Source organism: Schistocerca piceifrons, chromosome X (genome assembly GCF_021461385.2).
Source record: "Schistocerca piceifrons isolate TAMUIC-IGC-003096 chromosome X, iqSchPice1.1, whole genome shotgun sequence".
Lineage (NCBI taxonomy): Eukaryota > Metazoa > Arthropoda > Insecta > Orthoptera > Acrididae > Schistocerca > Schistocerca piceifrons.
Window position 1 is genome coordinate 414636146 of NC_060149.1, and position 14104 is coordinate 414650249.

Below are 14104 nucleotides of genomic sequence, written 5' to 3' on the forward strand. Positions count from 1 at the left end.
GTTAACTGAAAACGACTCGTGTGAATCATGATAGTGTTACGGTGCTGCGGGCACACTTAAAACTTGTCCTGGTGTGCGAACCTTCGGGTAGTCTGGCGCCGCCGGGTCAGTGCTGCGGCTTCGGCGACATCAAAAGGACTGGAGCAGAAGCGTCTGGAACCCTCCTCCTCGCGTCGCTTTGACTCTTCGAGACATTACGACACCGCGGCTATATAAAGCCCAACCTGCTGTCGTAGTCATTCTATGTGGATAGTTTCTTTCAGTGCATGCTGCAGACGTGTTTGACTATATTTTATTCGTTTACTTTAGTCTCTTAGAACATTGTGACTTAAGTTTGCAATGGATACATTTGTTACCAAAAAGGCGCGCTTGGAAGTTGATGATACTGCAAGTCAACCTCCAACAATTATTGTGTCGTCTGTTGCTTCGTCTTCTTCAGGCGTGAACCGTTCACAGCCGAAACTAGTAAAATCTGGTAAGGGAAGATCATTTCAGAAGTTTTGGTTGATCAAATATACATGGCTAGAATATGAAGCATCTACCGAAAAAGTTTTTGCAAAACCTGCAAAGAGGCAGATGCTAAAAATCTATTACAATTTTCTTCAAAAAAAGAAGATGCATTTACTTCCATAGGGTTTTCTAACTAGAAAAAGGATTTCGAAAAATTCTGTCTTTATGAAAATACGTTTATGCGTAAAGAAGGTGTTCTGAAACTAAATTATATTACTAACCGAAGTGTGGCCTCCCAATTGAATGGACAGTTAGATGGTGATATGAAGAAAGGCCGTTTAGCTCTTGAGACAAATTTTACTACCGTGCAATTTCTATGCCGACAAGGACTAGCAGTTAGAGGGCACAAAAATGTAAACTCTAATTTTTTCAATTGTTGGAACTCCGAAAGAATGACATACCTCAGTTTAATGATTGGTTAGGGCGTTCGGGGTATAAGTGGACATTCCACGATATTCAAAACGAGTTCATTGATCTACTAGGAAAGTCTGTGTTGAGAAAGGTATTGGCTTCAATCAAGAAGACTGAACATTTTTCCGTTATGGTTGACGAAACAATTGTTTCTTCGATTCACGAACAAGTGTTATATTGTATGCGTACTGCCACTGATTCCTTAATCATCAATGAAGACTTTATTGGCTTATACGAGACACTAAACACTGAATCACACACTCTGATTAGTATTTTAAGAGACTTTTTTGCTCGTCTTCATTTGTCAATGGGTAATTTTAGAGGACAGTGCTATGATGGTGCCACCAATATGAGAGGTACGTTCAAAGGACTAAAAAAAGTTAGTTTTGGATATACAACCAAAAGCACGTTATGTGCACTGCACTGCTCACAGTTTAGACTTGGCAGTTGTAGACAGTCTCCACCATCTTACGTCTATGACGGATATTATGGCTGTAGCCAAGCACTTAACACACACCGTAAGGGAATCCAACAAAAGGATGACTTTTGAGAAGCATACGCTGTGAGAGCGCTAACAACCAAGCTGGTGTACGACTCCTTTGCCCGACTCGATGGACTGTGCAAGCTTCTACTGTCTTGAGAATATTGAAAAACTTTTAAGAACTTTTAGAGATTTTTGAAACATTTTCTGCAGAGGACAAAACAGAGGCAGGTTACAAATGTGCAGGCTACGTTGAGACAATGTTACAATTCAAGACTTATTTCTTTTTACGTCTTTATTGCCATGCAATGAACTCAGTAGAGGATGTCAATGAAAAAATTCAATGCCCTCATCTAAGTGTTGCAGATCTGGAAAAAATATATGATGGCTTGATTTTTATATTGCATGGAAGGCGTGATAGTTTTGGACACTTTTGGGAATTGTGTTTCAAAGAAAAACCTTCACAAGCTGATGATCCTTCGCTTCCTCGGAATCGAAGTATACCAAAGAAGTATGAAAACAACGAAGTCAGCTCACCGCACACTTTCAAAACCGCAAAGGAATACTACAAAGCTATTTACATTGAAGTTTGTGAAACGGTGCAATTTTGCGTTACTGACCGGTTTGCTTCAACAGGACACTCAGGTCATTGCAGTTGAGCAAGTGTGTTTGCTTTTAGTAAAAAGAAGTGAATCAAATTTGGAAAAATCAACAGAGTTTCTCAAAAATGACCTAGACATTGACAGACTGCGTTTACACTAGAATATGTTAGGACTTCGTACGGGCGCTGATTACCGCACAGTTGAGCGCCCCACAAACCAAATATCATCATCATCTGTACCATTGTCACTTCCTCACTTCCTTGTTGCAGCCTCGGATAGTTCAAGGGAAGAAAAGTTGTCGATGAGCCTCCATGTGAGCTCATTCACATCCACTGTTGTTCCCTTTGGTGACGAGGATGAATATTAGCACTTGCAGTGACACTTAAAGTTGGTCTGACGGTTTTTTATTGGCCGCCCCTGTCCTTGCTGGTTATATAGTAGTGGCTGGTGCTAGATCTACTTGCAGTTTGTCTCTCTTGAATGTTAATCACTTATTTCTGGTACACCACTGAACTTCCTTTATTCTTTTAGCAATACAGTGTGCTCCTAGTTGGGATTCGTTCGAACGTCTAATTCTGGGTATTGAATTTTTTGTACATATTGATGTGGTACTCCGACTGCAAAGTTATATTGCCTGAGAGTTCAGAAAGCTGTTACTAGTTTACGTTGTTTTTAAGGCCATCTCAGAGTGTCTGGTGAACACACAAAAAAAATTTCATTGACACAACTACCAAAACTGTTTCTGCTCAAATAACTAATTTACCAGTACATCCCGTTGTCTCCCGAAACATACGGTTTTCCACATATCATGTCGGTAGTAAAAAGTTTTTAGCGTGTATTTACAAATTTTATGCATATCAAAACATGAAATTATTACTGTACTGCTACAGATTTAATAACTTACACACAAAGATTACGTACATATGGAAAATTAACTGTAGCGAGAGTGGAATAAAAAACAAACTGAAAGTAATAATAATAAAAATACAGCGATTAATACAGTATGTACAACAAGAATTTTAAAATACAGACAGGAAGATAAAACACGAATAGACAGAAAGATAATTCTCTTCATATTCTGTGAAAATCCCAGTATTCTACGGTTTTGACTGGCGTTTCGTCAGCTGCCGCAAAATCGTTCTTCGAAGAAAGCTTGTACATTCTTTCCCACCTACAGCCGGGCATTGTTGCACTTTCATATGACTTGCGAACTGTCTGAAGTATGATCGACAGAGACAAATCTTGTCAGAGGTAAAACCTAACTATCGATTGTCGTCTGTTAATGATAAAACTTATCTGTCGATTCTGTAGAGCTGTACGCGTATCCGGCAGTCCTTGCAACCTAACACGTTTACACAATTTTCTTCGTGGATTCTGAACCGCGCGACTGCTACGGTCGCAGGTTCGAATCCTGCCTCGGGCATGGATGTGTGTGATATCCTTAGGTTAGTTAGGTTTAAGTAGTTCTAAGTTCTAGGGGACTGATGACCACAGATGTCAAGTCCCATAGTGCTCAGAGCCATTTGAACCATTTGAGCCCTTCGTGGTTTCTGTTCTCTTGGACAAGTCCGAAAGAATAATCACCACACATATTATTGTACAGGTACGTCTCGACGGGCATATGACTATTTAAGTGCGAATGCTTACCATCAATCGCCCCCTTGCGGGAATACAGTGAGGCTGCGAGCAACGGGAAAATAGAATGATGACATATCACTTGGGAATTTGAGTCAAACGGGAAGGCGACCGTTCTCGAGAAGCGGAGAATCTGGGTTCAAGTCCCGGTACGGTCACTAATTTCCAAGTCCAGTTATTGAATTATTTCAACATCCAAAGTAATAAAGCCATGCAAACTTCCCTTTAGTTACTAACAGATGTTGTTCGCCCTGTAGGCTACCACACTGGAAAATTCCATCATCACTGCCGAAACCCCACTTCGTGAAGTCGACAGTGCGTAGTGACACCGCAATTCTCAGTCTGATCAGCGTCTTACGTGTCACATACAGCGGCTGTGAACGTGTGGCTGGTTCCTCATCGGTATTCTTCCGGTCTGCTTCGGGCAAATATCCTCGCCAAAGCTACACGCGGCGAGTTCCGGGAGACGACGAAATTTCTGTAGGTATCCGCATTAAGCTCTTTCTTCAACCGAATTTTGGCCGCTGAGGTTCGTGTCCAAACAAGGGATGTCTGGGATCAATTTTCTGTCTCTTCCTCTCCACTTGTGAAGTTGCTTTCCTGCGAATAACTAGCGGTGCTGCAATCATAATTTTTGCGGTTTCCTAGCAGTAGTGAGTCGTAGACAGCGTGTCACAATGTGTCCAGTCTCGTTAAAAACTATGTCAGAGCGTTTAACATGTACAGAATTTTTCCAAACTGGTGCAGAATACTGTGCTGCCGAGAAACATGGTGGCAGGGTAGAAATTCGAAGCACTTTCGATTGAGCGCCCCAGGTGATTCCTATAATTTTGCGAATGATGTTCCGTGCAGTTATTTAAACTTTGTTTCTCCGCAGTGGACGCTGAATGTAAGGGAACAGTCCGTCTTTACTCCAAGGCATCTGGGAGTATCGTAATGGAATATTTTTTCTCCTTTCCAAGTGATGTTCAATTCCCTTTTAGTTTCCCCATTTCTAAGATGATATGCACAACCTGTTTCTTTCCAGGATATGGCTTCACATGATTATCGAGGCACTTGACCAAGGTTTCGAGAGCTCTTGTCAGCTTCAACTCCACCTCCTCAAAGGTTTTACTTTGGGCAGCAATTGCTGTACCATCAGCATAAAAGGTAATTTAGTTCCAGAGCTAATTGTTTGGTCATTTTCGTGGATGTCAAACAAAAGTGGATGCAACACACTTCACTTAGAGCTGCCACCCTTATGAATTCTCTACCAACTTTTGTTTTGCAGGGTGACGAAGTATCTCGCATTTTGAAGCAAACATTGTATGAACTGTGTTAAATGGTAATCCTTTGTGACTGAATACACCTTTCAAATTTATTTATTTATTTATTTATTGTGGCTGATAGCATCATAAACAGCTGTGAGATCTATGAAAGCCACACATGTAACTTGACCTCTTTCATACTCATCCTCACTGTGTTGAATCAAACTATGGATCAGTCCACAGGAAAACATTTCCAGGCGACTACTCTCGTTTTACTAGACTATTGTTAATGTTCGATTTAGAACGTCTTTCCAGTTTGTTGTGCTACCTTAGGTCCATTGCACACGGAAGTGACACGCCGTAGACATGTGGAGGCTTCGTAGCTGTAACGAGGCAATGTTTCGAGTCACCGATCTGTTAACAAATAGAACAACGAGATGGCGTGATGAAGAAACGTCCCGAGGGGCGCTCCGAAGTGACGTGTGGCGCAGACGTCTAAGTGTGGCTCTGCAGTTTTTCATTCAACGGTGCTGCACGGTTTCACGAATAATGAGACTCAGCTTAGTAGTAACTACCAATTCAGAGAGTTTGTAACTTTCAGACCTAAAGGAAAGCTAAAAACAAGTTTATCAGGTGAAATTAATTCGTATTAGAAACATTTTACTTCAACGTCAGTCATAAGTGAAGCACCAAAACCAGTTTCTCGAATATGGTTCGAAATAAAATTTTGTACATGTGAGTGTTTATTGAATGCAGAAGGTGTTCTGAAAAGAAATGGGTGACAATTTTAGCAAATTTATGTAAAGGCATCCTCTAATAAATCTTAGAGATTGCTGTTGTGGTGGTAATTAATTGAGTTCTTGTGAATGTCGCGTCAGAAATCGGAATAACGTTATGTAACATGTAAATAACATGAATGATAACATCAACATTCAAAGGATTGAAACACAACTGTGCGTTAATAGTTAGTAACTTCATGTTAAAATATGACACGCGCATTGTACCGATGATCGCCCTCTTAAAAATACTGGTTACTCTTCGCTCGTTTGTTAACAGAACCCATGACACTGATTTAATTATACTTGTGCAAATGGAGCAATGCCTCATCTGTCACGAAACAGGTAGGAACCTTACACGTTACTCCTGGTAACGAAATGGAGTATGAGAATTAAGGTGTTCTTGATGCAAAGCTCATTCAAAATTAGCACCATAAAATGCTCGTCTTTCAACGATGAATTCACATCCACTTATCACCAGTGTAGGAAACATACTAGCTTCCACAATGCTAACAACACATCCCAGATGTATTTCGCTAAGGTATACCGGACTTGTAGGTATCATTATTTTTTGTGTGCTTATCGTCCAAGCCGTTGACACAGTTCGGAAGTTTCCATAGCGCATAGAAACTGTTTGATATTTTATTCAGGGGCCGTAGTTCGCTGCTGTTCTCTGAACAATGTCCCTGACTTTGTCGCCGGCCGGGGTGACCGAGCGGTTCTAGGCGCTACAGTCTTGAACCGCGTGACCGCTACAGTCGCAGGTTCGAATCCTGCCTCGGGCATGGATGTGTGTGATGTCCTTAGGTTAGTTAGGTTTAAGTAGTTCTAAGTTCTAGGGGACTGATGACCTTAGCAGTTAAGTCCCATGGTGCTCAGAGCCATTTGAACCATTTGACTGTCTAACACAGTACGAAAACACGCTTCAGACTGCAACACACAAATCATATCGGCGTGTACTGATCGAGCGCTAAGTCTGGATCGTGGGCGCGGCTTGCACGGGACGTCTTGGCGCCTCTCGCCTGTCGGACGTAGTGCTGGGGATGCGTTACCACCATTCAACGCCTCGCTTCCGCTGAGCGGAGCGCGGACCACGTGTAGGCTTTTCACGAGACCGTGACGTCAGCGGCCACTGGCTGTTGGAAAGTCTCAACTGCTTTCTAATCATCTGCCCATGCGCAACGCAAAACATATTACGTACACAAGAGGTGTCACATGAAAGTGGGTCTAAGTACACACTTAATGATTTACATAAAAGAAGTTAAAGAGACAAATAGGCTTACGTAGATAGTAAGCACTTTACGACTTAAAACTTGTGATGTAATCCCTCCAGCAAAGAGGTTGAGTGATCCAGTTGTTGCCTTTGATGAGATAATCATATGACCCGTAACTCTAATAATTAATGCGAGAGAATCAATTTAATTGGAAATTAATTAATTTCATCACATCTTATGTATGAAAACTTACACACTGACAGGATGACAGTATGTGTTGGCAGCGGATACTACTAAGAAACGTATAGGCATGCGTATCCAAATGCAGAGACATGTAAACGAGCAGATTACGGCACTGCGGTTGGCAACAGCCAATATAAGAAAAGTGTCTGGCACAGTTGTTAGACCGATTATGCTGCTATAATGGCAGGTTATCGTGATTTAAGTGTCTCTGAAAGTGGTGCTACAGTCAGTACACGAGCGATGGGACACAGCATCTCCGAGGTAGCAATGAAGTGGGGATTTTTCAGTACGACCATTTCACGAGTGTGCGGTGAATATCAGGAATCTGGTAAAACATCAAATCTCTGACACGGCTGAGGCCGAAAAAAGATCCTGCAATAGGGAGACCAACGACGACTGAAGAGAATCGTTCAATGTGACAGAAGTGCAACCATTCCGCAAATTGCTGCAGATTTCAATGCTGGGCCATCAACAAGTGTCAGCGTGCGAACCATTCAACGAAACATCATCCATATGGCCTTTCCGAGTCGAAGGCCCACTCGTGTATCTTTGATGACTGCACGACACAAAGCTTTACGCTCCGTCTGGCCACGTTAACACCGACACTGGACTGTTGATACCTGGAAACACGTTGCCTGGTCCGACGAGTCTCGGTTAAAATTGTATCGAGCGGATGGATGTGTATGGTTATGGAGACAACCTCATAAATCCATGGACCCTGCATGTCAGCAGCGGACTGTTCAAGCTGGTGGAGGCTCTGTAATGGTGTGGGCCGAGTGCAGCTGGAGCTATATGGGACCCATGATACATCTAGATACAACTGTGACAGGTGACACGTAAGTAAGTATCCTGTCTGATCACCTGCATCCATTCATGTCCATTGAGCTTCCCGACGGACATGGGCAATTTCAGCAGGACAATGCGACACCTCACACATCCAGAATTGCTTCAGAGTGGCTCCAGATACATTCTTCTGAGAATAAACACTACCCCTGGCCAACAAACTCCCCAGACATATACACTATGTGATCAAAACTATCAGAACACTCCCCAAAAACATACGGTTTTCATATTAGGTGCATTGTGCTGCGCCTTACTGCCAGGTACTCCTTATCGGCGATCTCAGTAGTCATTAGACATCGTGACAGAACAAAATGGGGCGCTCCGCGGAACTCACGTACTTCCAAAGTGGTCAGGTGATTGGGTGTCACTTGTGTCATACATCTGTACGCGACATTTCCACGCTTCTAGACATTCCCAGGTCCAGTTTTTGAGATGTGATAGTGAAGTGGGAACGTAAAGGGATACGTACAGCACAAAAGCGTACAGGCCGACCTCGTCTGTTGACTGACAGAGACCGCCGACAGTTGAAGAGGGTCGTAATGTGTAATAGGCAGACATCTATCCAGACCATCACACAGGAATTCCAAACAGCATCAGGATCGACTGAAAGTACTATGGCAGTTAGGCAGGAGGTGAGAAAACTTGGATTTCATGGTCGAGCGGCTGCTCATAAGCCACACATCACGCCAGTAAATGTCAAACAACGCCTCGCTTGGTGTAAGGAGAGTAAACATTGGACGATTGAACAGTGGAAAAACGTTGTGTGGAGTGGCGAATCACGGTACACAGTGTGGCGATCCGATGGCAGGGTGTGGGTATGGCGAATGCCTGGTGAACATCATCTGCCAGCGTGTGTAGTGCCAACAGTAAAATTCGTAGGCGGTGGTGTTATGGTGTGGTCGCGTTTTTCATGAAGGGGGCTTGCACCCCTTGTTGTTTTGCGTGGCACTATCACAGCACAGCTACACTGATGTTTTAAGCACCTTCTTGCTTCCCACTGCTGAAGAGCAACTCGGGGATGGCGACTGCATCTTTCAACACGATCGAGCACCTGTTCATAACGCACGGCCCGTGGCGGAGAGGTTACACGACAGTAACATCCCTGTAATGGACTAGCCTGCACAAAATCCTGACCTGAATCCTACAGAACACCTTTGCGATGTTTTGGAACGCCGACTTCGTGCCAGGCCTCACCGACCGACATCGATACATTTCCTCAGTGCAGCATTCCGTGAAGAATGGGCTGCCATTCCCCAAGAGTACTTCAAGCACCTGACTGAACGTGTGCCTGTGAAAGAGGAAACTATCTTCAAAGCTAAGGGTAGGTCAACACCATATTGAATTCATTTACATCTAGATCTACATACATACTCCGCAATCCACCATACGGTGCGTGGCGCGGGGTACCTCGTACCACAACTAGCATCCTCTCTCCCTGTTCCACTCCCAATCAGAACGAGGGAAAAATGACTGCCTATATGCCTCTGTACGAGCCCTAATCTTATCTTTTTGGTCTTTCCACGAAATATAAGGTGGCGGCAGTAAAACTGTACTGCAGTCTGCCTCAAATGCTGGTTCTCTAAATTTCCTCAGTAGCGATTCACGAAAAGAACGCCTCCTTTCCTACAGAGACTCCCACCCGAGTTCCTGAAGCATTTCCGTAACACTCGCGTGATGATCAGACCTACCAGTAACGAATCCAGCAGAACGTCTCTGAATTGCTTCTATGTCCTCCCTCAATCCGACCTGATAGGGATCCCAAACGCTCGATCAGTACGCAAGAATAGGTCGAATTAGTGTTTATAAGCGGTCTCCTTTACAGATGAACCACATCTTCCCAAAATTCTACCAATGAACCGAAGACGACTATCCGCCTTCCCCACAACTGCCATTACATGCTTGTCCCACTTCATATCGCTCTGCATTGTTACGCCCAAACATTTAATCGACGGACTGTGTCAAGCGCTACATTACTAATGGAGTATTCAAACATTACGGGATTCTCTTTCCTATTCATCTGCATTAATTTACATTTATCTATATTTAGAGTTAGCTGCCATTCTTTACACCAATCACAAATCCTGTCCAAGTCATCTTGTATCCTCCTACAGTCACTCAACGACGACACCTTCCCGTACACCACAGCATCATTAGCAAACAGCCGCACGTTGCTATCCACCCTATCCAAAAGATCATTTATGTAGATAGAAAACAACATCAGACCTGCCACACTTCCCTGGGGCACTCCAGATGATACCCTCACCTCCGATGAACACTCACCATCGAGGTTCTGTTACTTAAGAAGTCTTCGAGCCACTCACATATTTGGGAACCAATCCCATATGCTCGTACCTTAGTTAGGAGTCTGCAATGGGGCACCGAGTCAAAGGCTTTCAGGAAGTCAAGGAATATGGCATCCGTCTGATACCCTTCATCCATGGTTCGCAAGATATCATGTGAAAAAAGGGCGAGTTGCGTTTCGCAGGAACGATGCTTTCTAAAGCCGTACTGATGCATGGACAGCAACTTCTCTGTCTCAAGGAAATTCATTATGTTCCAACTGAGAATATGTTCGAGAATCCTGCAAAAAACTGATGTTAAGGATATTGGTCTGTAATTTTGAGGATCCGTCCTTCTACCCTTCTTATATACAGACGTCACCTACGCTTTTTTCCAGTCGCTCGGGACCTTACGTTGGGCAAGAGATTGGCGATAAATGCAAGCTAAGTAAGGAGCCAATGCAGTAGAGTGCTCTCTGTAAAACCGAATTGGAATCCCATCATGATTTACTTATTTTCAACCCATTCAGCTGCTTCACAAGCCCAGGGATGTCTATGTCCTCCATACGGGAATCTGTACGAGACTCAAACGGCGGTATGTTTGTACGATCCTCCTGCGTGAAATATTTCTCTAATGCTAAATTCAAAATTTCAGCTTTCGTTTTGCTGTCTTCCGTTGCCAGGCCAGACTCATCAGTGAGTGACTGGATGGAAGCCTTCGACCCGCTTACCGATTTTACGTAAGACCAGAATTTCCTTGGGTTTTCAGCAAGATCTCTTGCTAAGGTATGACGGTGGTAGTGTTCCAAAATGGTTTAAATGGCTCTGAGCACAATGGGACTTAACATCTATGGTCATCAGTCCCCTAGAGCTTAGAACTACTTAAACCTAACCTAACCTAAGGACAGCACACAACACCCAGTCACCACGAGGCAGAGGCGGTGGTAGTGGTTGAATGCTTCGCGCATCGCTCTTTTTACAGCAGCACAAATCTCTACAACTTTTGCCTGTCCTCATTATCCCCATCTTTCTTGTGCCGCGAGTGCAACTGTCTTTGCTTCCTGAGCATTCTCCGAATTGCGCTGTTAAACCACGGTGGGTCTTTTCCATCCGTAACCCACTTTTTCGCCACATACTTCTCCAATGCGTGATTTACAATGTGTTTCAAATTTGCCCATAATTCTTCCACATCCATCGTACCGGAAGTAAATGAAGCCGATTCATTTACTAAGTGGGATGCTAACAACTGCTTATCTGCTCTTTCTAGTAAAAATACTCTCCTAGCCTTCTTGACCGGCTTTTTAACTTTAGTAACCATAGTCTTAATGACAACAACATGATCACTAATCCCAGTCTCAACACTGACACCGTCGATGATGTATGGTCTGTTCGTGGCTACCAGATCTAAAATATTTCCATTACGTGTTGGCTGTCGATTTGGCTGCTCAAGACAGTTTTCGGATAATGTGTTCAAAAGTAATTCACACGACGGCTTGTCTGTACCACCTGTAATGAATCCATAGACATCCCAGTCTATACTAGGTAGGTTGAAGTCGCCTCCGACTAATATAGCATGATCCGGGTACTTCTGCGATACAGAGTGTAGACTCCCTTTGAATGATTCTAGAACTGTCACGGTGGATCCTGGTGGCCGGTAATAACACCCAACAATTAACTTTATTTCTCCTAGCCCTATTAAACGTGTCCAGATAACTTCATAATCACACTCTACGTCGACCTCAGTAGACACAATATTTTTGTCAACTGCAATGAAGACACCACCTCCTACGGTGCCTAATCTGTCTTTCCGATACACGTTCCAACCCTCACTAAATATTTCAGAACTTCCTATCTTAGGGTTCAGCCAGGTCTCAGTCCCGAGAATAATTTGCGCGCCACATGCTTTCTGGAGGGAAGTAAATTCAAGAACTTTATTCCGAATGCTCTGAAAATTTGCTGCTAATATCTTGATAACTGAAGTGTCTTTACACTGAGCGCGTCCTGATTTCCCTGCCTGCACGTAGACTGGTGAGTGTTCATCAGGACACCTCGCACAACTGCCTAGCCTAAAACAAACCCATATGCACACCACAAGTACTCTGCCACCCGAGTAGCCGCTTCCTTTGTGTAGTGCACCCCTGACCTATCTAGGGGCATCCTACAATTCCCCACCCAATAGCGCCAAGTCTCGAAATCTGCAGCCAAGACCGTTACAGAGTCGACGAAGCCTCTGGTTGAGACCCTCCACTCGGCTCCAAACCAAAGGACCCCAATCCACTCTGCGAACGATGCTGCAAATAGAGAGCTCTGCTTGCACCCCGCGTGCGAGGCCAGCGGTCTTCACCAAATCCGCCAGCCGCCTGTACGAACTGAGGATCACCTCAGAACCCAAGCGACAGGCATCACTGGTACCGACGTGAGCAACTACTTGCAGGCGACTGCACCCCGTACGCTCGATAGCCACAGGCAAGGCCGCCTCCACATCTTGGATGAGGCCCCCCCGGCAGACAAACCGAGTGCACGTTGGAATTCTAACCAGCCCTGTACGCCATTTCCCTAAGGGGCTCCAATCACCCGTCTAACGTTGGAGCTCCCAATAACCAGCAAGCCTTTGCCCCTGTGTGCCTGTTCGAGCGCTGTTGAAGGAGCGGCCACTGACAGGATGAACGGGCGAGGCCAGACGGTGAGCCTCCACACTGACCCTCCGCCTCGAGCGACGCGAACGCGTTGCAGTGCGCCACTCACCCTGAGGTGAGGGCGGCCCCAACGCTCCGGGTACACTAGAAGATGCCTCGGCGGCTGAGTCAGCGGACGCGGCAAGCGACACCTGAGGTCTCAAGCGGCGCGCCAGACCCTCCGCCGTCGCTGCACCTCGAGGCAACAGCCTGAAGGCGGCTGACCGTGGCCAACCGCACGCTCAGCTGCTCGCGAACCGCGGCCAGTTCCTCCTGCGCCCGCACACAGCACGCACACACCCTATCCATCCAGCATTACCGATGAAGGGCGCCGCGAACTTGTAAGTCATTTTCAGCAAGGTGCCCGGATACTTTTGATCACATAGTGTACATTACTGAGCATATCTGGAATGCCTTGGAACGTGCTGTTCAGAAGAGATCTCCAGCTCCTCGTACTCTTACGGATTTATGGAAAGCCCTGGAGAACTCATGGTGTCAATTCCCTCCAGCACTACTTCAGATATCAGTCGAGTCCATACAACATCGTGTTGCGGATCTTCGGCCTGAAGCGGACCCTACACGATATTAGGCAAGTGTACCAGTTTATTTGGCTTTTCTGTGTAGGAACTGCATAAACTATTTAGACTATAATAATATTTTTTTATTTAGCGGTTTTACTATTGAATGTTAAATTACACAGTTTTGTTCAAAGTTTCAATTTACTTAAGGATACGTAAATTATGATTACAGCAATGAAAAGGGGAGACGGAATTTGATGAAAATTATAAACCATCTGTAATTGTAAACTAGAAAACAAATATGCTTACAGCACAAACAATTTTCTCCGCTGAAAGCTCGAATTGTGAATAATTAAAGCCTAATTTACTAGCAAACTGTAGTACTAAGAAATTATTATGATATTTGTTTTTGAAGTGAAATCTTAGCGCGCAGCTATTGGCGCAATTGGAATTTCAGTTATGTATAAAAAGTTGTAAATTTATGCTGGTGATCACGTGAGGAACCTGTGTGACGTCACTGGCTGCACCTCTCGCGGGTGATAGACGCTAAGAGTTAGAGGAGGGGTGTTTTTGGAGTGGGTGACCAAGTCTCTGAAAGGTTTCCGGCCAGGTTCCTCGCCGTCTCTCTGTCTGTCCGACCGTCGCAGCCTCGCGTTGGTCTGGTTGTCGC